The 27,143-nt window shown below is 42.4% G+C and overlaps 1 protein-coding gene and 1 long non-coding RNA gene across 17 annotated transcripts in view; one reads left to right on the forward strand and one right to left on the reverse strand.

Annotated features, from left to right (window-relative positions):
- CADPS (calcium dependent secretion activator) overlaps positions 1 to 27,143 on the reverse strand; it is a 476,502-nt gene that overhangs the window by 274,783 nt on the left and 174,576 nt on the right. The window lies entirely within an intron of this gene.
- LOC132678716 (uncharacterized) lies at positions 9,374 to 13,676 on the forward strand. The gene is made up of 3 exons (XR_009609744.3): positions 9,374 to 9,604; positions 11,667 to 11,726; positions 13,142 to 13,676. It is a non-coding gene; the product is annotated as an uncharacterized LOC132678716 (long non-coding RNA).

Genomic DNA, 27,143 nt, shown 5'->3' on the forward strand with positions numbered 1-27,143 from the left:
TGGAATATTAATATTCAACTCACCATTTAAAACATTTTCATTCAACGCTTGCTTTGTACCAGACATTGTGGTTTGAGCTGTCAGAGTAGGACAGGCACAGACCTTGCCCTCTATGAGCTTACGGTCCACAGGAGACCTAACAGATACTGAATCCTGAGTACACCCTGTGGCCTGGCACCATATCAAGTATGGCATTCACCGTCTTGTTTAATTGTGAGATACGTATTACCATTATAATCATCACCACTTTAGAGATGAGGAAACTGAGGCTCAGAGGGATTCAAGTAACATCTCTGAAAAGGGGTAGAGCTGGGATACAGATTCAGTTCTGTCTGAATCTAGAGTGTCAGTTTTTAAACAGTCACTGTTGGGGCACCTGGTGGCTCATTCGGTTGACTGTCCGACTTCGGCTCAGGTCATGACCTCGCAGTCTGTGAGTTCGAGCCCTGCGTCGGGCTGTGTGCTGACAGCTGAGAGCCTGGAGCCTGCTTCAGATTCTGTGTCTCCTTCTCTCTGCCCCTCCTCCTCCTTCTTCCCTCTCTCTCTCAAAAAAGAATAAACATTAAAAAATATGTTTTTAGGGGCGCCTGGATGGCGCAGTCGGTTAAGCGTCCGACTTCAGCCAGGTCACGATCTCGCGGTCCGTGAGTTCGAGCCCCGCGTCAGGCTCTGGGCTGATGGCTCGGAGCCTGGAGCCTGTTTCCGATTCTGTGTCTCCCTCTCTCTCTGCCCCTCCCCTGTTCATGCTCTGTCTCTCTCTGTCCCAAAAATAAAAATAAAAAAACGTTGAAAAAAAAAATTATTTAAAAAAAAAATATGTTTTTAAACAGTTCACTATTGTAACATTTGGTGGGCGTAACCTTCAAAAAAAGGGTTATTTTTCAAAATTGGTAAAGTATAGCACAAATGTAAGTTATTATTTTTGTCATTAGCCACAAATTTAGTTTTTACTAACGCCTGAACTTCTGCTGAGGCAGCTAATTTGATGGAAAATGGTCACTTTTTCAAAACGAGTCATAAAAGATTTGACATAAATATTATAGGAAATAAAATGCCCTTTATACTGTTAAATAATTTTGATATCACACTGTTGAGTCATGGTGGAAAGCAACTTATAACTGGCAAAGACAATGAAATCAGCAGGAAGTCCAGAGAACATCCAATGAGGTCTAAAGTACCTACACGCACTAATAAAAGTGAACGCTTTTGCTAAAAATGCTCACTCTTCATTTTAAGAGGAAGTGAATTTCATTTTCAAATATTGACAAGGTAGTATAAAAGTTACTCACAAGGACAAAAGAAAATCAAATTTTCCAGCTTCTGCAATTATGGTTTTAGTGAATGCGTATGTTCACGCAGGTGAGTGTACGTGTGTGTATGTATAATAGAGATCTTGAGCCGCAGAAAACATTCAGAGCTGTAAGTCATAGAGTAGCTCATGTCAATTAAAATTGAGGCAAAGCAGTATAATTTCTAGGGTACATGGGAACTGTCACATACAGCTCTGTTTCCTTTGAGTGGCATGTCACAAATATAAGACGTACTTAATTTCTAGTCCCAGCCTGATCACTCACAAGTAGGAATTGGGTCTATTCACGAATCTACCCACATATATCATTATCTCATTTTGCTTGCCCTCAAGAGTGTGTCTACCGTGGTGACACCATTGTTTAAAGCCAAAAATATTTATAAAAAGTGTGTTTCACCTTGATGAACACCTGTCAAAGGAAGAGTTAGTTCCCGGTGTCAGATTCATAATCAAGCAGATATATTTTCTATTAGTTATTTTAAAAGTATCAGTGGGCAAGAGGAGGGGGCAGTATTAAAAAAGAGTGAGGTTCCCAGGGCCACTGGGTGGACCAGTCACCTGAGTGTCCGACTTCGGCTCAGGTCATGATCTCATGGTTCGCGAGTTCAAGCCCCATATTGTTGTCAGGGCAGAGCCTGCTTCAGATCCTCTGTCCTCCTCTCTCTACCCCTCCCCCACTTGCACTCTTTCAAAAATAAATAAACATTAAAAAAAAGAGTAACAAAATGGATGAAAGACCTAAATGTAAGACAGGAAGCCATCAAAATCCTTGAGGAGAAAGCAGGCAAAAACCTCTTTGACCTCGGCCGCAGCAACTTCTTACTCAACATGTCCCCGGAGGCAAGGGAAACAAAAGCAAAAATGAACTATTGGGACCTCATCAAAATAAAAAGCTTCTGCACAGCAAAGGAAACAATCAGCAAAACTAAAAGGCAACTGACGGAATAAGAAAAGATATTTGCAAATGACATATCAGATATGGGGTTAGTATCCAAAAATCTATAAAGAACTAATCAAACTCAACACCCAAAAAACAAATAATCCAGTAAAGAAATGGGCAAAAGACATGAATAGACACTTCTCCAAAGAAGACATCCAGATGGCCAACCGACACATGAAGAAATGCTCAACATCGCTCATCATCTGGGAAATACAAGTCAAAACCACAATAAGATCCCACCTCACACCTGTCAGAATGGCAAACATTAACAACTCAGGCAACTACAGATGTTGGCAAGGATGCGGAGAGAGAGGATCTCTTTTGCACTGCTGGTGGGAATACAAACCCCTGGTACAGCCACTCTGGAAAACAGTATGGAGGTTCCTCAAAAAATTAAAAATAGAACTACCCTACGACCCAGCAATGGCACTACTAGGTATTTACCCAAGGGATACAGACAGGAATGCTGTTTCCAAGGGGGCACATGCACCCCAAGGTTTATAGCAGCACTGTCGACAATAGTCAAAGTATGGAAAGAGCCCAAATGTCCATCGATGGATGAATGGATAAAGAAGATGTTGTATATATTTACAAAGGAGTATTAACTTGGAAATCAAAAAGAATGAAATCTTGCCATTTGCAACTACATGGATGGAACTGGAGGGTATTATGCTAAGCGAAATTAGTCAGAGAAAGACAAATATCATATGACTTCACTCACATGAGGACTTAAAGAGACAAAACAGATGAACATAAGGGAAGGGAAGCAAAAATAATATAACAACAGGGAGGGGGACAAAACAGAAGAGACAAATATGGAGAGCAAACAGAGGGTTACTGGAGGGGTTGTGGGAGGGGGGATGGGCTAAATGGGTAAGGAGCATTAAGGAATCTACTCCTGAAATCACTGTTGCACTACATGCCAACTAACTTGGATGTAAATTAAAAAAATAAATTAAAAAAATTAAAAAAAACTAAAAAAAGAAAAAAAAAAGAGATCTCCAATTTTCCAAAAGATGGGAGAAATGAAATGATTTAAAAACACCAAATTACATGTCAGCATTTATTAAATGCTTTCTGCTTGCAATAAATCATCCGCTACAGATGAGCACAGCCATTAGAATATCTATTCTAATATATGTGACAACTCTTAATCTCTTTGTGGGAGCATATATATGCCTACTCTTGTCATATTCAATAAGTTGGAAGTGGTTGGGGGAATTTAGAAGTAGAAGAGTTTTTATTTTTTGATGAAGTTGGGGTCAGTAATCCCATGTTAATCACAAGCAAGGATAATCACGTGTTACACTGAAAATATAATACTGAAAAAGTAAATTCAAAAAGAGGAACAAATTCATCCAGAGCCTAATTTATTCCTATATTATAATATATGATATTATATAATATACTCATATATAATTATATATACTAATTGTATTATTTATTAATTAATAACAAATTAACCCTGAAATCTCAGTGGCTTAAGATGACAGTGGTTTATTTCTTGTTTACCCCACATGTCCAATGTGGACTCTGAGGGACTCTCTTACACATAGTCACTCAGGAGCCCAGGCAGATGGAAACACCACCATCTTGTGACTTTGCCATCTCAACATGTGGCTTCCAGGCTCACTGTGACAGGAGCACACAGAGCATGGACATCATGGCCTGTTTGCTGGAATTAGTCACATGTCCTTCCCTTAACTGTAAGAGAAGCAAGAACATGTAAGGGAACACAGAGAATATCTTGTTAGCATTACCGCCTCTTCCACAGAAAACCACTTTGGATTCTGGGTAAAAAAGAGTAAGTCTTATATTCTAACAGAAAATCTATTTTGAGTATAGGGAGACTGCTCGATACTTTAGTTTACCTGACCTGTGTGGACAATTCTACATCAATGCAAATTAACACAAGTGAACATGGTTTGACGTAATTAAATTTTCATTGTTAAAGGCAAATATGGCTGTGGCTGAGAGGAAGGAATTAAAAAAAAAAAAAAAAAAGTACTCTCCTCTGAGAGAAAAACTGCAAATAAAGACTATTTTAAGCATTATAAATTAAAAAGAATAAAATTAAAAAGAATATTGGCAGAAATAACCAATTTTGGCACCAGAGAAGGTTCAAATCATGATGGCCCTAGGCTCTCACGATCTAATTTATTTCTGACTGTTTACAATTGTCCAGGCTAAGAAACACTTTGAATGGTGGGCCACCATCAAGACAGATGATTTCTTGTTCCTGGAAATTTTATTTGCAATTCAGTCACAAGACTAATCCCCTGTGAAACTGTTTTTAAGATTATATAGTTCATTTACTAATGTTGCCCTTTCATATGGGCAAAAGCACTTGGGTGGAATTTTCTTAGAAAAGGAAATGCTTTATAGGGAATTTTAGAGAAACAAAACTTTGTAGCAGTTGTAGTAAATTTCACCCCATCTCATAAATTACTGTAAAATCTCAAAGGGAACAAAAATTTAGCCAGGAGCCTCAATTAACCACCTTAAAAAAAAAAACAAAAAAAACCCAAAAAAACTTACTTTCACAAGTAAATTCACAACAGGATTGCGTTTAAAAAAGTTTTTTTTAATGATTATGTATTTTTGAGAGCGAGAGAGACAGAGCACAAGCAGGGGAGGGGTAGAGAGAGAGCGGTCAGCACAGAGCCCAACGCAGGCCTTGAACTCACGGACTGCAAGATCATTCCCTGAGCCGAAATCGGATGCTCAACCGACCAAGCCACCCAGGCGCCCCAGGGATTGGATTTTTAAAAAAGCAATACTAAATATATGTATCAGGTCAATACCCTGCTTTTTATGTTAGCATTCCTAGACACAGAATTGATTTGTAAAATGATGCCTTTCAACAAGACGTTTGTTGTATTCTAAAGCAAGAGAGTGGAAAAATACATTTTTGAGCAATGGTTTTAACATGAAGTAAAACCCAAATGATTTTTAGGTTAATAGCTCAGCTAGTGCCTGACATAAAACGGGTGTTCAAAATATATTTATTGAGCGATTGCCCATAAATATTTTATCTTCCATGTAACAGGGAACTCTCAATATTCTAAGCTGATCTATGGGCTTTCTAAAATTAAAAAATCATCCCTTATGTTTTTTATCATAATCATGGTTATCATTAGGAACTCCATTGATTAAGAGATGATTGGATCAGCTACCTATTCATTATATTTGATAAAAATAAGGGAATGATCTAAAACTATAGGGTTTGGAGTAAATGAGATACCCAGATAGTTATGAATATCCTTTAAATAGTTGAAAGGACTGTACGGAGATTATTATTGTTGTTGATGATGGCGTTTTACCCCCTTTTAAGCCCTGTAGGCATTTTGCTGACATTTCAGCAAAATGTGTACTCCTGTAATTTCTTATTGTAAAATTCTGCCATAGAGATATCAAATCATGATGCCACAAGGTCCCTGCTGGTTTCAGACGATGTTTAATGGAGTCTGTCTCTACAGTTTGACATGTGCAGTTGAGTTGGAAATGGCTGATTAAAAAATTTGGAGTCAACATATGCAGCCAGCCTGCATGGAACAAGATAACGCCCCGGGTGACAGCCTGTGGCTTTGATGTAGGACAGTTGGAGCGGATCCTACACTCCTGATAGGAAGTCAGACTGCTTCACCCAGCGAGGAAAAAATTCTGAAAAATTCATAAGCTTCCCTATCATTCATAATTAATCTCTAAGTCAACAAGCACTGGCAATTTATACTGGCCAACACTGGGGAACAGCCAAGGATTGGAGCTATACTTCCTCCTGCAAACTGCTCTGGAATGATTCATTTCACGGCAACCTTTACTTTCTTATCAGGAAAGCAGGACTGCAGAAATTCAGGAGACGATCTTCAACATAAACTGTGATATTAGCCGTCATAATTTATAGGAAGAAGGTATCAGATCTCCCCTCAACAAAAGTCTCCTGGAAAGAAAATGGTTAGATTCCCTAGAGACCCAGATTGGGATTTTTCTGACAAATTCTATGATCTCTATAGGCCAGGGGTTCTTAGCCAGGTGGAGGGGGGGAAGTTCTGTTGCCCACCACCACACCCCCACCCCACCCCCACCCAGGGAACTTTTGATAAAGTCTAGAGACATTTTTGGTTGTCACAATTGAAGGAGAGAGTGCTAATAGCATCGAGTGGGTAAGAAGCCAGGGACGCTGAGAAACATAGTCCGATGCCCAGGACAGACCCCACAACCGGAGTTATACAGCCCCAATGTCAATAGTGCTGAGGTTGATAAATTCTGCCGAAGACATTTGACCTCAGGCGAGCAAGGTGTTTGCCCTGACAACATTTGATAAAGGAGGCAAAGAGATGCTGTGCTGCTAAACTGACATGGAAGGTTAACATCATCATGTTAATCCTCTAGCTGTTAGACACATCCCAATATTACCAGCTGGGCTGAGATCTGAAATAATTTGAGGAAAGAAAGCAGTAAGAATGGGAATTTTGGCCATTCATGCCGTGGTTAGAAAATGTGCTCAAGAAGGTGCCAGGTTTGCAGAAAATCATCTGGACGGGTATTTGTGGAACCCCGCGTTAGAGGTTATTTCACTGAGATGTGTAAGACACAGGACCGCGGGAAGCTTGGCGGGAGCATTCGGAGTGTAGCAGCCCCACTGTGTGCCTGGCGTGCTCCTGTTGCTAGCTTCGGAGGAAGCTACGACAGCGTCCCCGGATGCTCCCATCTTCTCTAACATTCTCCCAGGTGTGTCCTGACTGGAAGATACTCACAAACCAGGTCCCCAACCTGTCACTCAGAGTTAGCTAAGACTGAGGCAAACATAGAACCAACAATCCTTGATTTAAAACCCAGAGGTGCCTCCCAGGACCAAATCGGAACACAGAGGTAGAAAATGGAGGGAAGGGGGTGGGAGAGCAGGAGGGTAAGGAGGAGGGTGTCTAGGTAGGTGATCTTTTGATGCCTTCAACTAATCCACCTACAGATGAAAGCACAACAGTCCCACTCTGTTTCCAATCAGGGAAAAGTCGTTGCCCTCCTTCCTCACTAAATTCCATCTACACTAATCTTCGTAGGTTTCCCAATGTCACTATTTCATAAGGAAGAAAAAAAAATTAATGCTCTATTCTAACATCTGTGTTTCCGGGGATTCTTTCACTGGAATGAGAAACCACGCTTACCTTATAGAAAAGAAAGAGCTTTTGCAGTGAATTCATTTTAACCAAGAACGTCTTAAGCTAGTTTTTCTTCCCTAATAAGCTGCACAGCGAGCGTGAAGTTGAGATTTCTCAGGCCCAGGTTCATATCATTCTTCCCTTGTTAAAGAAATTTTTAAGCATAAATGTATGCATATTTTACATATGATTTCTGTATGAACAAAGCTGCAAGGGAGAAACACACTGACCCAAGGAACCATCTGCAACAAGCTGTCAAATGGGATTCTTCCTGCTGTTCAGGAATTGGAGACACAAACTATAGGGTAACATACATACCCTCTGGGGTTTACTGAGAGCTGTCCAGCTCTGTCAGCTCAGATTGACCTGCTGGGTCTAATCATCATCTCATTGACCCTCCCCACCAGCCTTGCCCCATGGCTATAGAAGCAGAAGACCAGGAAAGGAAAGGAGAGGAACTGATAGAAAGAAAGAGAACCATCCGGGTTCCTTAGCAAGTGGCGATGGCCAAGACTTTTCTTTATTATCCCTTTAGGGCTACCCACTGCTCCTCCTTCAAGAAAATAACAGAGAGGGGCGCCTGGGTGGCTCAGTCAGTTAAGTGTCTGACTCTTGATTTCGGCCCAGGTCATGATCTCATGGTCATGAGACTCAGCCCTGCATCGGGCTCTGTGCTGGGGGCATGGAGTCTGCTTAAGATTCTCTCTCCTTCTCCCTCTGCCCTTCCACACACGCACCCTCTCTCTCTAAAAAATAAATAAATAAAAAGTAACAGAGAGACTGGGACACCTACAGGAAAGTGAGCATCCCATTTTTCCTGTGGGATGTTTGCTCTGCAGCCAACTGGTCGGCTTCATTTAGTTGAGCAGATCTAAAACACAAAGAGAAATGGAGGAAGACAGCACGATAGGGGGAGCACCCACAGCCTATTTGTACTACCACTATTTGCTGTGGCAAAGATGCCTGGTTTTTCATGGGCCAAGTGCACACTGAGAAAGGTAGCTGAGCTACAGGCATCCTGTTGGAACTTCATCATGGTGGGTGGATGCTGGTCCAGGGAACCTGTACAATAGGAGGCTCTGGAGTGGAGCCCTAGGGATGGGAACGGACATGTGACTGAAAGATAAGAAGCTGAAGAAGGTCTCTCTCATGAGAAGACCCCTCTGTATGACTAGGACCCAGAACCCATTTCAGATGTGCCCCGTCTAGAATGTTCCCACCACACTCGACTCAAAGTCAGTCCCTGCCATCTTTCCTCTGTCGGGCAGGACTCCCACTACGTCCTGTCTTCCAGACTTCTTTCTCAAAGGCTCTCATAAAACCATGCGCTTGCCAGCACAGAATTCAGGTTAGTCTACAATTGTACATGCACTGGTGTGATTGCTGAGTGATGTCTGTTTCTCCATTATATTGTAAGTCCCATGGTTTTTGCTCCAGATGATAATCTGAGAGAAGAGCATAGAGCCTGGTCTGTTTGGTGCTTAAATTCTCGTGGAAAGAAAGAAGGGAATGAGCCTTCTGTACATAGCATTCCTGGTGGCCCTTTCTCATGGCATTTACCACTATGAACTTGGTATTATTATTATTATTATTATTATTATTATTATTATTATTAGGACATATATCAAATGCTCCTACCAGACTAGAAACGTTTGAGGGCAGGAACCGGTTCCTCTCCTGATCTCCCATAAAACCTTAAAGAAAGTAAGAAATTGTGGGCACAGTTTTTGTTGTTTGACAAATCCACAAGAACAAAAACCTAGACTGGATTCTTCTTGTTCAGGGTTGACCCTGAGAGTCCCTACTATAAAATCTTGTTTTGAAGAACGGCGGTTCTTTAATCGCTGAATCAATGACTTCAATATGTCTACCTGACCGGCAAAAATTCCTCTGCTCTGTTCTAAATTCTGTTCCAGGCTGACTGATGTAATAGGTAGGGGGGCACAAAGGGATGCTGCCTGTGGATGAAAAGAGGAAAGAATGACACTGTAGACCTTTTGTTCTCCAGAGGGAACTTAGCTGGGGGAAAATCATATCGAAAGAGACACACTATGTTGGCACCTGGAGAGGAATTAAAAAGTATTCATTGCAGTGCTGCCTTATTAACTAATGGATTCAAAGACAGTAAGAAGATAATCGGAAGAAACGCTAGTGAGCTATTTCTGGCAGCACAAGGGATGAAGGCAATTCTGAAAGGTAGAGGCTTCCTTCTTCAATAATTGAAATCCTATTTCACAGTCCACAGATTTTGTGGCTGTGCCTTGATGCCACAATAAAAGTATTTCTGGAATCAAGGAAAGAATTCAGCTTGCTTTTTTTTTTTTTTTTTTTTTTGACGTTAAAGATAAGTGCAGGAGCTTTTTTTTTTTTTCTTTTTTCCCCTGCTGTTTATTCTACTTTAGCATAGGAAACCTATACCCCTAGGAAACTGGTGAATCACTAAATGACCAGAAAATGCCGGAACTGACCCACTCAGTCTCAGTTATGTGCGACACTTAAATCCTAAAGGAGCTTATGTGGGAATCCTTGCAAGGAAGCCCCGAGCACTGGGGATGTTACTTGTTCGTGACTGCCCATGTACTCCTCTGGAAGCACTCTTCCCCCACTCTGAATGTTAGTGCTTCAGAAATCATCTCTGAAAACTGTTAGTGTCCAGTGAATCATAGGATTTTCAAACTAGTCCATTTTTATCCCCTCCCTCACTTTGCTGTTCAACAGAATTGGAAGCTGAGAGGTCAGAAAGCCAGTTTAATATTTCGCAATTCTTATTTAAGAACTCTGGACCTCTGGGAAAAAAAGGTTTCTAAAAGGGATTGTAATAGAGGCAGTTCATTCTTTCCTTCCTTCCTCTTTCCCTTCTTTCCATAAGTATTTATTGAATATAGGTTGTACCAGGCAATGTGGTAGGAGCTAGGCACACAATGATAAACATAAATGAACTAACTGGCCATTCTTTTGTGAAATGGATGACCTAATGAGGGATGCAGACATTAATTACGCACATTAATATGAACTTGCAAGTGGATTATTGCTCTGAAGGATGAGAACAAGATTATATGAAAGAAATTTGATCTAGGGGCTCTTGAATTGAGAACAAAAGGTTAAGCAGAGATCAAACTAGGCAGAGTGGAAAAACACATTTCAGACAGGCATAGTATATGCAAAGGGCCTGTGGCAGAAGAGAACTGGGAAGCAGATTCACATGTAGCTGGAGTACACGGTGAGGAGGGGAGTTAAAATAAAGCTGGGGAGAGATACAGAGGTCAAGCCATGCACAGGGTCATGGGAAGACTGTGAATGGGGTCTTGTGGATTATGGCAGGTTATTCCTCTTTATCCTAGAAGCAGTAGGAAAGCACTAGAAGTTTTAAAGCTGGAAGGTAGGGTGAGAAATACGGCAAGGAGGGATGAGAAACTCAAATTAGCATTTCATATGGCTTATATGGAGAGTGGATTGGAAGGGTTAAGGGTGAATGGTGCTGATGGTAGCCAAGTCTCCTAAATAAATACCAAGTGCCTACATTGGGTTCGGTGCTTTCAAGTGTCCCTAAACTTCTTTAATTGTGTTTACAATCCCATAAAGAAGGACTTTTCTTTTTAAGTTTATTTATTTATTTTCAGAGAGAGAGAGAGAGAGGGAGGGAGTGAGCGAGCATGAGTGGTGGGAGGGGAGAGAGAGGGGGAGAGGGGGAGAGGGGGAGAGGGGGAGAGGGGGAGAGGGAGAGAGGGAGAGAGAGAGGGAGAGAGGGAGAGAGAGAGGGAGAGAGAGAGAGGGAGAGAGAGAGAGGGAGAGAGAGAGAGGGAGAGAGAGAGAGGGAGAGAGAGAGAGGGAGAGAGAGAGAGAGAGAGAGAGAGAGAGAGAGAGAGAGAGAGAGAATATCCCAAGCAGGCTCTGGGCTGTCAGCACAGAGCCCAACGCACAACTTGATCTCACAAAATGTGAAATCATGACCTAAGCCGAGACCGAGAGTTGGACACTTAACCAACTGAGCCACTCAGGTGCCCCAGAAAGGACTTTTTCATATTTAAATAAACTATTAATTTTAGAATAGTTTAGATTTACAGAAAAGTTGCGAAGAGAGCACAGAGGGTTCCTGTATATTCCACACCCAGATCCCCATGTTGTTAATATCTTGCATTACCATGGTGTATTTGTCAAAACTAATGAACCAATATTGATACATTATTATTAATTAACCTCCACAATTTATGTGGACTTTCTTAGTTTTTCCCCTAATGTTACTGTTTTCTGTTTCCAGGATCCCATCAAGGATACTGCATTACATTTTGCCTTTATGTTCCGGACTCCTTTGGGCCGTGTGAGTTTTTTGGGGCGTTCCTTGTTTTTGGTCATCTTTGATTTTCTTTGATCATCTGTACAGCATTGAGGAGTAGTGGCCAGCTATTCTTTAGAATGTCCCTCAATTTGGGAATTTTCTGATGGTTTCTGAGGATGAACAGCACATAAGTGAACAGTCATTCTCGACATTTATTGAGGGTACAAACTATCAACAGAACTTATCATGGATATCCACCTCGGTCACCTGGCTAACATAATGTTTTCCAGGTTTCTCCACTATAAAGTTATTTTCACTAGACCTCTCCTCTTCATACTGCTTTTTTGGGAAGCAAGTCACTAAGTATAGCCAAATTTTTTGATAGTACTCCTTGAGTAGTATCTACAGAGTTATTTGGAATTTTTCTGCATGGGAGAGTTGTCTCCCATTTGTCTCTTCTCCTTTATTTATTTAGTCATTTATTTATTGCCATATGGACTTAAGGATATTTATTTTATACTTGACATTATAATAGCCCAACGTGGTATTTAATATGTTGCTCTAATTGCTACAGATTAGACCTTCAGGAGTTCTTTTTGTTGGCTCCTGTGTACTTTTTCATACATCCATTATTTTGTGGGTTTTCTTTTTAAAGCGATTTCTTAGTTTTGGGCACTATATAATGCTCCAGGTTCATCTTGTAGAAGGTCTACTCTACCTCTAGAATTAGTCATTTCTCCAAGGAGCCCTGGTTACTTTTACGGGAGAATTGTATTAGAAACCAATTTATGGGCATTAGATGTTCTCATTGCTGCTGGGGAAAAGGATTTTTAACCTCAATTCAAATGAGAGCACTAATGATTAGGAAGGTTAAGTGACTTGCCCAGTAAAGGACATAGCCAAGATTCAACCAAATGCCTTTCCTTCATTCTCCTTTGTAAGAACACTAAATTTCATTCCACGCTTACCATTTCCCTCAGCGACCCATGCACTTTGGGGAAAGGTGACCCTAGTCTCACCTCCAGGTGAGGGTCCTCCCTGGCTTAAGCCATATAGCAGGTCCCACGTACCTGGCCATAGTGACCGTATAATGGACAGGATATCTTTCATAACATATATGCACCAGTTAGACGCAAGATGACATTCTCTAAAGGGTTTCTGGGTAAGAGAGGTCCTAACCTTTCTGAGAGAGATGCTGGGAGAAAATTCTCTCTTCCAGCTGGATGTAAGTGAAATTGTAAACACAAACAAACAAACAGACCTGTCTTTTTCGAGGATAAGATGCTGTAGCACGTGGCAAGAGAAACAGAAGGCGAAGACTTTGTTCCTGAACTCAGTAGTTCACAGCCAGAGTAGGGCATAAGCCCGTACACAGTTGAGGATTCTGCTACCAATTAAAGATGGTAGGTGATTCACCTATTCTTTTACTTATAATTCATAATACACTTTGCTTCCAGAAAAGAACTGGGTGGCTTCCAATAAGGCATGGATGCAATAAACCTCTATAAACGAGACTAAAAAGGATAAGAATTGGCTGAAAAACTGGCAATGATAACTTCACTCAAAAGCTGAGGCTAAGGAAACGTATTGAAATTGAGCACAAAATAGCACTCTGAATTCCTAATCGTGAAAGGCGAAATGAAGAAAGTGACGGATGACTTTGTTTTTATAATCAAATTACAACACTGCTTGTTCTGAGCTCTGGGAGGAGCGTGTCACTGGACAATCTGCAAAGGACACGCTGAACGCCATTAGGGTCGGCATCAGAGCGCGTGGTTTCACAATGCAGGGACATTCGTCATAAGACCATTTCTTATATCCACTCTCAATGAAAGCCAAGGGTATGAAGGAAAGTTCTGTGAAGGCTTCCAAAAAACCTAGGGTGAACTCCCAAGTGGGTAGCCTTTTAGGGAACTGGCTTGGTATGAGAGGACATTCTAAAGAATCTCAAGGAATAAAATAGTTAACCTGTCCCTTGGCTTCTCCAATCAACTATCAGTTGTCTTCGTTTCATTTTTAACTGGAGATTCATAGCAGATAACCTGGACATGAAAACTGGCTTTGAGGTCAGCAGAGCATAGTTAAGAATTCTGACTGGAGTCAGAGACTTGAGTTGGGCTTCTCATTATTGTGTGTGTTTTATCCCCATTCATTGGTTTTCAAACTGTTCTACTGAGTCCTGAGGTCCCCTGCAGGTCTTGTAGGAGGAGGGCTGCACAGAGGCCCACGGTAGGCTCCAGATTTTCCACCCTCACCTCAGACGGAGTGGCTTTAGACTTTAATCCGTGAAATATTTCATTTGAAAAGAGGAGTCTGTTGCTAAAACAACTGCGTGGCAGTAACAAAATCTTTTTTTTTTCTTTTAGAGAGAGAGCACGAGTGGTGGAGAGGGGCAGAGGGAGAGAGAGAGAAATTTAAGCAGGCTCCACACTGAATGTGTAGCCCTACGTGAGGCTCAATCCCATGACCCTGAGATCATGACCTAAGCCGGAATCGAGTCGGACGCTCAACTGAGCCACCCAGGCACCCCCAAAACCTCTTTTGACACTGATATATATCCATGTGCATGCAAAAGTCAGAGAAGTAGTGGGAATACAGATGTCAAAATGTTAACCGTAGTAGAGTCTCCAAATACGTTCTCTAACAAGCCCCTCCTCCCTCTATTCATGTGCCCCTCCTGATATAGCAAGTGCAATCTATTTCCTCTCTCTTGGAATTTGGGCTGGCTCTGTGACTGGCCTTGGCTGTCAGGATGTAACCCAGTTACACTCTGGTGCGTCTGAGTCCATGCAAGGCATGGACTAGAAGCTTCTGTTTCCTGGCTCTTGGTGCCCAGTGCTGTGCTACATAGAGCCCAATACACATGCAGAGGCCGTAGAGAGAACTGGGGCACCCAGTGGAGACCGTCAGCATTAAGTGTAAGCCGCCTGAGTGAGCCACGTTCCATGTTCCAGCTTGGTGGATGTACAGATGACCACAAACCAGCTGATACCGCACAGAGAGAAGAAGCACCCGTCTAATCCCTGCCAACACGTGAAATCATAACAGATCATAAAATCGTTCTTCTTTTGGGGGATTAGTTTGTTATACACTCACAGATAAATGAAACAGGGGTAGGTTGTTTTCTTCCATGTAGTTTTCTGATTCTTCAACATGTTATTTTGCAACAGACATGTTATTTAATCCCGTTCCTTATTTAAAAATGAACTATGGGGGCGCCTGGGTGGCTCAGTCGGTTGAGCGTCTGACTTCGGCTCAGGTCATGATCTCACGGTTTGTGAGTTCGAGCCCCACCTCGGGCTCTGTGCTGACAGCTCAGAGCCTGGAGCCTGCTGCAGATTCTGTGTCTCCCTCTCTCTCTCTCTGTCCCTCCCCTGCTGATGCTCTGTGTCTCTGTCTCAAAAATAAATAAACATCTTTTAAAAGTTAGTAAAATGAGCTATAAATGTGTATAAGTAAAGAAATGGACATGTTTTGCCTTCATGATTACGTCCTTTGGCCAGTTTTTATAATCAATAGCATGGACACTGGCCACCAAGGCATGATGTGGTCACAGAGCAGAACAGAGCTAACTAAATCTCACAGGTATTAAAGTTAACCTCCCAACACACACACACACACACACACACACACACACACACACACACACACACCTGGCACATGTCTGATGAAGTATAAACATACCATAGTCAAAGTAGTGATAATGTTAACGTATAGAAGAGAATGGGGGGCTTTGAACTAGTCTAAACCTAACATTTCAGTTTAGGGGTTAGTATGTGAAATGACCCATTCATTTAGCTAGGAAGTGACAGTCAGGAGAAAACTACAAATAAACAATGATGCTAAGAGACTAAATTAACTGCATTCCAATGAATAAAAAAAGAAACCCCTATCTATTTCTGGCAAAGAGAAGAGAATTTTTACTTTTCTCTATATAACATTTCAGAAGCATAATATACCTGTGCCTTCTTATGGCATGGAAACAATGGCAAAAAAAAAAACAAAACCAAGAACATTTATTCCAAGTTATTTCAGAAACTCAGGTTGGGGAGGAAGTCAGTGGATCAGCCGACATCTGTGAGCAGGAAAGTGTCTTTGGTTCCAAACAACGTAAATACATTTACGTATTAACTGTGAACCTGATAGATATTTCTCTTCAATTTCTGAAGCTGTTGTGGGTTTTTTTTTTTTTTTTGCCATTGGAGTTAATGTATATTACAAGTCATAATGTAAGAAAAAAAGTGATTCATCTGCAGACAAGAAGAGGCAAATGAAGGCCCAGGTGTCATCATGGTGTATGCTTGAGGGTTTACCAAAAAACACCTTTTGTGTTTGCTTTCGTGAATGTCCTGTTTATGGAGTATATTTTGTAAAGTCACCTTTGCCTATCTAGTATCGGTGGCTCATAGTAAGTGAGGTCCAACTTGGTATTTTATGTGTATTTCAAAATAACCATTGATTTAATCTTATGCAATTTGATAATTACTTTTCACTTAGGGAGTGTCCTAGGATGCACTGGGTAACTAGGCAGGGATGGATTCTAAGCCATCAGGGACTAGCGAATTTGCGATCACTACACATCCCCTGTGGTCTCACACTCCTCTCCCTACAGAGGTGCCCAGGAGATGCTGGCCTCCTGTTAGCTCTTGGGGGACACAACTGTGATAATGGTGATGGCTGCAGGCAGCCACCAAGCAGCAAAACTGTAGCACCTGTCACCACAGCCTGGGAACCGCCATCAGGAATGGGTTTCTTCCTTTATGGTCAAAGGCTTGGAGCTCCAAACAGCATGAGGAGCTTTATTTATGGCAGAGAAGAGGGATCAGCAGTCCTGTTTGTGTAGATTAGGGTTGAGGGGGGACTAAAATGGGGGCGGGAGGCTCTCCCATCTGTTCTTGTTTTTCTAAAGGGCTGATGTCAGTGAACAATTTAAAATGGCTAAAATTCCCCACTCACTGCCCTCAATATCAGTTTATCGGTTTTGAAATTCACACTGACCTCCTCGGGGAATCTGTGAAAAAGTCCCAAATAGGGCAGGAAATACTGCAAAGTGCCATCTCAATCGAGGAGAAATCATTTCTATTAATAGCCAGGGGCATTTTATTGGGAGACTGTTAATAAATTCTAAGGAAAAGCACTTAACTGTTGCCAACTAAAGGAATTTCTTCTCGTTTTTAATTAAATGACCAGAAGGTAAATAATCAGAAAGGGAGGACTGTAAGACCCTAGGGGACCAGCAATTTAGGGCCAGGATGGATTGGCTTGAGCATTTTCAATGTTCGGGAGCATGTATCATGACTACATCTTTCTGTTGCTATTATCCATTGTGCATTTTCAAATCTTGTCCTTCCAGTTCAACATGTGCACGAAGGGTTTTTATTGATGCTTCCCGGTCACCTTTCACATTGCTTTTTGCTTCCACCTTAACATGTCTATGGCAAAATCCCTTATTATTAGTTTTTTGGTTTTTTGTTTTTTTACCACTTACAAAGAACTTTCAAGGACATGATCTCACCTGAACTGCACAACTGTGCAGTAGGTGGAAATGGTAGGGCTGGGAAGCACTGAAATAATTCATACCCATTTTATAGCTGAGGAAACGGAGACCCAGAAAGGCAAAGAAAAACTCCCAAAGCAAATAATTCCTCTAACCCTGTCATGAACTCATTCAACAGCTGTTTAGTGACATGCTATGTCAGGTATGTCATTGCATTGGTGAGGGGCTCAAGCACTGTGGTTAGAATATGCTTGGGAGTAGATATCAGGATTTAACAAAAATTTCCATCAGTTCATCAGGGTTTCTCAATTGCAGCACCACTAACATTTTGGAGTGGATAGTTCTCTATTGTGGGGTCTGACTTATTCATGGCAGGGTATTTCGCGGCACGCCTGGCTTCTACCCAATGGAAGCCACTGGTACCCTTCCCCGCACTGTGATCACCAAAAACATCTCTAGATAGTCACAAATGTCCCCTGGGGGCAAATCTGAGAACCAAGGAGAACTGAATTTTGTGGTCTTCAGTGCCTCATCTCTAAAACGGGTACATGTATCAGTCTCTCCCTAATTGCACTGTAGAGGTTAAGGAAACGACTGGAAGTCATCAGAACGCAGGAGATGTTTCTGTGTTATTATTCCTGTTCAGATCGTCCAATATTTATGTTGTGCCCACTGCGTGCCGATGCAGACAGGAAGGTGGAGACAGATTCAGGCCAAACTTCTAGGCCGTGCCTCCCACATACAGTGCTCTGTTTTCTCCACTGGCTGGCAACTCTTCTAAGCTCCCACCCAGCCAAGTCTCATTTTGTTCTTGGTCTCACCATCTGTAAACATCTTGTCCTAGTTTGTTACCATCTCTTGCCATCTAAGTTGTAAGGAAGCTTTCAGGTTTGGAAAGGTTTTTCTCAGGCTGACATTTTAGAACTCGCCATGCCTGGGCTTCGTGTTATCTTGCTCTCCTATCTCGTGATCAACCCAACAAAGTCCATCAGTCCTTGATGTCTGTCATCAGAAGGAGCTGGAGATACGGTAATCCACTGTCCCCAAAGTGTCCGTGTGAGCAGCGAGAGGTGGTATGGGAAGAGAAATGAAGTTGACAGTGTGAGCAATTTTCTCTAAATGAGCCCCAGAATGTTATTATTCTAGAATGTGAATGACAGTGTGACAAATAATTTTTTTTCACTTTCTCTGTTACTAGGCTGTGATCTGACAGCTTTCAAGAGTTTTAGTGATATTTATTTGTAGAAAAATTTCCTAGTTCTAACAATGAATACTTCTTGAATAAGGAATGGCTGACGTTTGATTTTTCTCTAAGCCATATTTTCTCTAAGCAAAGCAGTGCAATTAATTTTTCCATGTTGCACCTGAGCTGAAAAGAAAAAAAAAAGATAGCATTCCTCTATTCCATTTTTTTCTACCATTACCTTAGGGGGCTTATAAACAGTTTCTCTATAATAGGAAATGTGAACCTAAAGAGACTGTATATGATGAACTTTAAAATCATAACGTAAACATAATTAAGACATAATGCCAAGAGAATAGAATGTCATCTTGAGGTGATGACCTCTAACTGCTGTAGAAGTATGGAAGGAGAAGAAAACTGATGTCCAGAAATACAGATTGGGTATTAGCCAAGACCTTCACTTGAATGTCATTGCCCTAGGACTCCCTGAGTGATAACTGAATCATTGCTTTGTAAAAAAATATGGTCGATTCTCCATCATTCTCAGGAGAGGGAATGTAGGGCATTAAACAAAACACAACATATTAATTTGTATTTGGATGACGTATTTGCATAATCCTTTGGACATGAGTGTACTTGACATTATAGAATTTCTTTCTGCTAAGTCGCCAAAATTTATCAGACCCTAATTGTAATCTTTCAAAGCCTTAGATTTGGCTTCCGGTTGGTGAATCACTTCAGGCAGATGTGCTAATAGCTTTGCAGGTCGTCTTTCCCAGGAAATACATTTCCTTTTTTTTTTCTTAAGTTTTATTTATTTTGAATGAGAGAGAGAGAGAGAGAGAAGGAGAGGGGCAGAGAGAGAGAGGGAAGGAGAGATAGAATCCCGAGCAGGCTTCACATCCAGCCTGGAGCCCAACACAAGGTTCAGTCTCACAACCGTGAGATCGTGACCTGAGACAAAATCGAGCTGGCTGCTCAACCGACTGAGCCACCGAGGCGCCCCTACATTTCCCTTCTAGTAACAGGAAAAGCTTCTAGAAAGAAGTAGCTCCTAAGGTGGGCGGGGTGGGTAAGATTTCAAAGAGTGGCAATGGGAGATGAAATAAGATGGCATTCTAGGTGGAGGAAACAGTATAAACAAAGCTCACAGCAAAGTTTAGAAGGATGACAACTAGGTTGGTTTGACCATAGGGAAAGACCGGTAGAGAAGAATAACATATTTTAGCTGGAAAGAGTACTGATTCTTCCTTAGACTGGAGTCCCAAACAGGTTCTTTGTTTGCCAAGTTTAAAGATGGGCTTTGATTGTCTCGAGCAATACACACACACACACACATCTAAATTGACTTTTAGCTTCTTCTAAAAATCTGAAAGATCTGTCGGCAATGGGCCTATGATCCTGCTGGAGCTGGTGCTAATTAGCAGCTATCCTCATTAAGGAGGCATTCATTCTCCAGTTGGCCAAAGTCCTCACCATTCCCTATTTGAGTTCCCAACACACCGAGGGAAAATGGAAGTTGTGATTTATTGTTGAATTTTTCTTATGGTAGAGAATCATAATCTCCGATAAAATGCAAGGTTGTACTGTTCTTAGAGTAGGTTGTATTTGTTCTTACACTGAGGATCGTAAACAATAAATTTGAATTTTCTTACACCAAACTCATTCCACTCGTTTCCATTGACTGTCAGCACTTGAGATGATGACCCCTGCTTTAAATCGGGGAAGAATTTAAAAGATTTTTGGGGTAGGCAGTGACGTGATCAAAAGTATATTAATTTGGGCATGAGAAACCACACAAGATGGAAAACAAAGAGTGCTCAAAGACAAAGAAGCGAATTAGCAGTTGTCGATAGCACCAGAAGCTCAACATCACGAGGGTTTGAAGCAGGCTAGGAGCACATGGGTTGGACAATAACCGAGAGGTAGGGGTTAAAGGGATGGTATTTTGTGGTTCTTATTTTTAGCTTCCTTAATATATAACTTTAGAAATCAGAAAGCTGGAGGGAGGCTGGGTGGCTCAGTTAGTGGAGGCACCAACTTTTGATTTTATGTCTGTGAGGGTCCACTTCCTAGTTCACAGATGACCATCTTCTCGCTGTGTCCTTACATGTCAGAAAGGACAAGGGAGCTCTCTCGGGTCTCCTTTATGAGGCCACTAATCCCATTCATGAGGGCTACGCCCTCACGACCTAACCCCAAAGGGCCTGACTCCAAGTGTCATCGCTTTGGGGACTGGGTTTCAGCACATGAACTTTGGCAGGGAGGACACAAACATTCAGTCTGTGGCAAAGAGTCGTGAGGATGCCACCAAGGAGTCAGAGAGGGAGTAGCCAGCCAAAAGGAGTAAAATCAAGAGAGCAAAGCATGAGAAATGGCAGGAAGCAGAGAAGTTTGAGATGGAAGGGTATGACCTGTGGTGTCAGTACTTTTCCCTGAGGTGGGACCAGTGAACGGGAGGACTCCACGAAGGTGACGCCAGAACCAGAGGGGTAGAGGAGAGAGTGGAGGAAGGTTATGTTTAATAATCTATTAAATGACTTACATAAAGGCTTACTCACCAGAGTTTATGAGTATCAGAGGATAAGAAGTAGAGAGTACAGAAGCTAAAGGATCAGAAAGAGTTGTTTTAAAGCATCCAGGACATTTACTAGAACATTATTACAGGGAGTGACCAGTCCTTCTCGTGGCCATCAGTGATGCTCGGAAATCAGGCATACAAACATCCATTTTTTTAAAATGAGAAAATTTGTTTGGGACTGTGAGTGGATGTTTGGCTTTTGTTTTATAAATCCATCCTGTCGTTTTCGCATCAACCATGTGAGCCTCTCAAACCACGTTCACATTTCTGCATGATACAGAAGATAATGTGTAGGGTGGAAAGCTGTTATTTCTTGCTTGTCCTACAGTGGTATCCTCTCCTCTGGAAATAGTGCACTACATTTCCTTTAGTGAACTACCACACCCTAATTTCATCTTGTTCTGGTGGAACAGAAGTCTCAAACAAGGTATGGCCTTCCCACCCATTGTCCCCATTCTCCTGTGTGGGCCAAAACATGGGCATAAGGTGCTATAAAGCCAAGCAGACTCTCCCCTGAGAACTTTCATCATAAGCAGAGGTGAGCAAGGGGCAGAATGAAGCTGGAGTTTTGTCATTCAGATGGCAGCACCTTGAAGACACTGCCCAACTGCACCTGCTGCTGTTACCCTCAGAGGTGTCCTGTTCTTGTCATTGCTGAGGTGGGAACTCAGCCGTGCCCTAAAACGAAATGCTGCTGTTTCAGTTAGCTGGGACCAGTTTAAGTTGCTTGCTACCCAAGTATTCTCATGGCTAATATCTGTTTAAGGAGACCCTATTGGTGAATTTTACCAACGATAAGATGCCGTAGCTCCAGATGAGCGACCTGGAGATTTGCATGATTAACTATAAACATGAACTAGAAACATACCATTACCAGTAGCTGCCATCAGAAATCCTCTGTGAGACGCTCTCCTCTGGCATTGTGGGAGCAGGACCAGCGTCTCTTCTTCACTGCTATAACACCAGCGCTTGGAACGGAACCTGGCACACAGTAGGTGTCATGCCGTGGAGGAGTGGCCATATACAGCCTTAGGACCTCACTGCCATCATGGCAGTCATGCAGAACTTTACATCTTCTTCCTCATAACGCTCCCCCAAGGTGACAAGCAGGTGCCTTTCTTTATGGACCAGGAGACTGAAACTCAGTCACTAAATAACTTTCTAAGGCCACAGGGGATGTCAGTGCCTGACTCGGCAATAAAATGCAGCAGCTCCAGAGGCCATTCTCATCTTTGTATATATTAAAAGAAGCATCTGAGCTGTCTCTCTGTTCACTGTAGCATTGCAGTGAGCCAACTTCTACCCACCACATTCTGGTTGGTACCTATCAACCTCGCTGGGCCCTGGACCTTCGGGCTGCAGGCTGGAAATCGAAATCCACAGACTGGACTACTGCACGAGTCAGAGAGAAAGCAAGAGTGAGAGCAAGAGACAGAGAATCCCACCTGCCTTGTTACAGAATTTCTCAAATGCATAACCACCTGCACACAGAGTAAAACACACCTCAAAAGTGATTCTTCCCAAAGCAGCCAGTAATGGTATTTCCTCTAATGGAAGTCCTTGGGTTAAGATAGCAAATGAATAGAAAGCATGATCCTTTTGACAATGTGGTTTTCTCTTTTGAAATGTATATCTAAGTCCAGATGCACATGGATTTTTTTTTAATATAAACATTGTCACGTAGTATCCATCATCTGAAATTCTTAACCCCACTGTCTTTATAAAACCTGCCAAGGCCACGCCTTTTAGAATATGGATGATGGCATATTAGACTAGCTTGCCAAACTCTAGTATGTATCAGAATTATCTGAGAGTTTGAGAAGAAATATAGATGCTCAGAACTCATCCCAAATCTTCGGATCAGAACTTCTAAGGCAAAGGGTTCCTGCACTTTTGCCTGACTTCAAAGAAAATTCTTATGTTCAACAAAGCATAGGAACCACTAGGCAGAAAGGAACCATCTGATCCCGAGAAGACAAATACCTGGCACACTTACTACCACATTTTTCTTCTGCATCATAACAGACATCACTAATTCATCTCTGCCCTCTTTCTCATCGAGCCACGAAATTGCTGACCACAGCTACAATGTGATCAGAGTTGGCTCAGGAGATAAACCTATTTGTTGGCTCAGGAAATAAAACCCACATTTTGTTCTAGTCTTATGAAAATGAGTCGGAACCAGTAGGCCCACATCCTGTTGGCCTATTGTAAACATGAACCTGATTGTGTAAGGATGTCATTCTTTTCTTTTTATTTAAAAACATTTTTTTAATGTTCATTTATTTTTGAGAGACGAGAGAGACAGAGTGCCAGCAGGGGAGGGGTAGAGAGAGATAGAGACACAGAATCCGAAGCAGACTCCAGGCTCTGAGCTGTCAGCACAGAGCCCAATGGGGGGCTTGAACTGACGAGCCATGAGATCATGACCTGAGCCAAAGTCAGACGCTCAACCAATTGAGCCACCCAGGCGCCCCTCTTTTTTTTTTAAACTGAGGTATAATTGACAAAATTGTAATGCATTTCAAGTGTACGATGTGATGATTTGATCTACACATACATTGTAATAGGAACCCCACCACTGAGTTAATTAACGCAGCCATCACCTCACATATTTACATTTGTTTTGTTTGTTTTCATGAGACCACCCAAATTCTACTCTCTTAGCAAATTTCACCCATACAATGCAGTATTATCAACTATAGTCACCATGTGATACACTGGATCCTTACTAGGGGCGGGGGATATGGAAATAAGGAGAGGCTGCTGAAAGGGCACAAACTTTCAGTTACAAGATGAATAAGGCTGCCATGCTTTTTAATTCCTAAGGCTGCCATCTTGTTCCACACCACCATGATCGCTCGCCAGGACTGTCTATTAGCGTTCTACTTGGTCTCCCAGCTTTGAGTCTTGGCCCCTGTACTACAGTCTCCACATACAGTTGCAAGGAAGCTTTCTTCCTTTTTACATAACAAAATCTGTTGGTGATTTTATTAAGAGTATATTGAATTTGTTAATTAATTTAGGGAGAGTTGATGTAATGTACACAATGTTTATAATGTAAAGGTCATCATGTCATACTCAGATTAGGACACATCAATGTCTCTTCTCACTTGTTTCTAGAATAATCATAGCCTCTCATAGATGGTCTGATCTCTACTAACTTGTCTAATGGCTCCTCCCCCCTCACCGAATATTTTTTGCCCCATTTCTGAAATATCAAGTGTTTACCCATCCTGTAGTCCTACACTTCCTCTTTTTTCTGTCAGAGATACTCAGCCCCTTTATGTTTCCATACTGGTTCCTCCGTATCATTCAGATCCCAGTTTAAATTCACCTCCTCAGATCAAGAGGTCCTCCTGATCACTTTATCTAAACTAGTGCTTGTTACCTCCGGCCCCATTGTTCTTCATCTCATCAATCTGCTTGTCTCCCCCTGGGCATCCTGATAAGCCAGGATACTTTTGCGTATTCACTTGTTTTAGTTTTTTACTATCTGTTTCTCACCCTAGGCTCAAGCTACACTCTATAAGGACAGGGACAGATGTGTTATTCTCATCAGTGTTATCCCCAGCACTTGGCATCATGCTTGGCACAGGGAAGACTCTCAACACATATTTGATGAAGAAACGAATGGGGGGAAATATTCAAAATTCCATTTCCCTCCATTTCTACCACCAGGAGGAGCTATCAGGAGAATACCCAATTTTCTTCATTTGCCATTTCAGGACCACAGCTGCTAATTTACGTTCATCAGTTCTAATATGAAATGCATCCACATTTCATTCATGTTTCATGTGATGATCCATCAAAAGACAACCACAGGAGGAGGCTATCATTGATGAGGTGGACAAAAGCACATGTTCTGTCCATGTCAATCAGCTTCTTCCCCCGGCTACAAATGCGCACAGTGGCCATGGTGGCAGGGATAAATGCTGCACATGGCTCAACAACCGTGCACTTTCCCTCATCAAGGCTAACCTGGCTAATGTTACTGCTGAGTGGCTAATCTCACAACAGCAGAGACCAACACTGAGTCCTTAACATTACGCCTGAGAGGACCAGCCAGCCACCAGGGAGCAAGTTGACTATATTGGATCTTTCCATCATGGAGGGAACAAAAATTTCTTCTAACTTGATGTACATATATTGTGGATATGAATTCTTCTCTGCCCATGTTATACTGCCAGCACCAACATCCGCCGACTCCCAGAATGCCTGATCCACCATCAGGATGTTCCGCCCCAGCACTGCATCTGAAGGAGGAACTCATTTCACAGCAGAGGGAGGAGAACAACGGATTCCTGCCCGTGAAATTAACACATCTCACCACATCACCTTACCCCTTATCTGGAAGGCACTGACCTAACTTATAGCTGGAACGGCTTACAGACTCAACCTGTAAACCTGTTTTTTGTGCAGGAGTAGGTACCTGAAAAGAATGGGGTTCTGTCTTATAGAATGTAGTAGATGCTTTCTATCAGAGAGTGATATGGTGTGGTTTCCCTCAGCACCAGAATCCAGGGAGAAAATGGGGCTGTCTCCTCTCACTGTTACTCCCCCACAGCCTGTTTCTTCCTGTCCTGGAACTTTGAGTTCTGCTGGTTTCCAAGTCTTGGTTTTTAATTCCCCTCAGTCATTTTATATGAGTTTGTTAGAGGTTAACTTTATAATTTAGTCTTTATCTAACAGAAAACACAGACGAGACTGTGGTTGAATTTTACTAGGAATTAACAGAGCCCGGAGATGGATATGATGACTGGGGTTTTGTATCCCTTCATTTTGGGGAGAAGATGAGGATTTATTTTTTTGTATGAAGGATCATTGCATCTTGTGAGATGGAAAGAGCATAGTTCTGTTATCGTACAGAAATCAGAATCATAGAAGAGTGCATTTAGGTGTTCGATACCCGAAGAGGTGAATCAGGCCAATAATTAAGAGAACGTCCCTCAGTTCTAATCCAATTCTACACGCTGTGTGATGCCGGGGCCGCGAGTCTGCAGACCCTTTTTTCTGCTTTGCCAGCTGCACCCTATGAGGTTCTGCCAGCAGCGGGAGGCTGCAAGGTGGAAGAGGGAGAAGGTACTTGCTTCCTCCTGTTGCTGCCTTTACCGTGAGTCGCACTCCAGCAAAACATCTTCTTCCTGGCAGCAACGGTGCCTTCTCTCAGCAGCTGCCGAACCGTGTGCGACATGTTCAACACAGGCAGAACCCATCTCCTCCCCACACCTGAGCTCCTCTGAGTTCCGACCTCAGAGACACCAGCATCGGCATCGAGGACCCTCTGAGCGGCAGCTCTGTGCGGCCCCTGCCCTTAGGCTTCTAAATCTGCATAATTTTAACCCATTCTCTTTGTTCCTCCAACTCTAGGGGTGCTGGATGCTCCCGGCGGCCACTGTTTCTTTCTTTCTTTTTATTTTTTATTTCTTTTTACCTTTGTTGATTTAGAGACAGAGAGAGAGCATGAGCAGGGGAGGGGCAGAGAGAGGGACAAAGAGAGAATCCCAAGCAGGTTCCATGCTGTCAGCGCGCAGCCTGATGCAGGGCTCAAACCGCGAACAGTGAGATCATGACCTGAGCTGAAACCAAGAGTCGACGCTCAACTGACTGTGACACCCAGGCGCCCAGCAGATGCTGTTTCTATGAGATCTTAAAGTTTTTTTTTTTTTTAATGTTTATTTATTTCTGAGACAGAGAGACAGAGCATGAGTGGGGGAGGGGCAGAGAGAGAGAGGGAGACACAGAATCCGAAGCAGGCTCCAGGCTGCGAGCCGTCAGCACAGAGCCCGACACGGAGCTCAAACTCACAAACTGTGAGATCATGACCTGAGCCAAAGTCAGTCGCTCAACTGACCGAGCCACCCAGGAGCCCCTTAAAGTTTTGTTCTTTGTTTTTTGTTTTACCTTTGCAGTTACTTATTTAACAACTTTATAAATAGCTAGTCATCTTTTCTATTAAATCCTCTCTGCTCAAGTAATTGGCCAGGTTTCTGTCTCCTGATTGGCCCTGACTGATCCAGGCAGACAGAGGAAGAGCAGTGGGTACTGTCACGGCCTGGCAGAGCAGGTCTCGGCCTTGCGTACAGGGCAGGTGACAGCGAAAGGAGGGTCTCCTGGCAAAAGGCGTCAATTTCCTTAGTGAAACAGTATGGGTATGGGGTGAAAATCCTATCAGAGACAGGGAAGGCAGATACAGCC

Source organism: Panthera onca, chromosome A2, assembly GCF_046562875.1.
Source record: "Panthera onca isolate mPanOnc1 chromosome A2, mPanOnc1 haplotype 2, whole genome shotgun sequence".
NCBI classification, from domain to species: Eukaryota; Metazoa; Chordata; class Mammalia; order Carnivora; family Felidae; genus Panthera; species Panthera onca.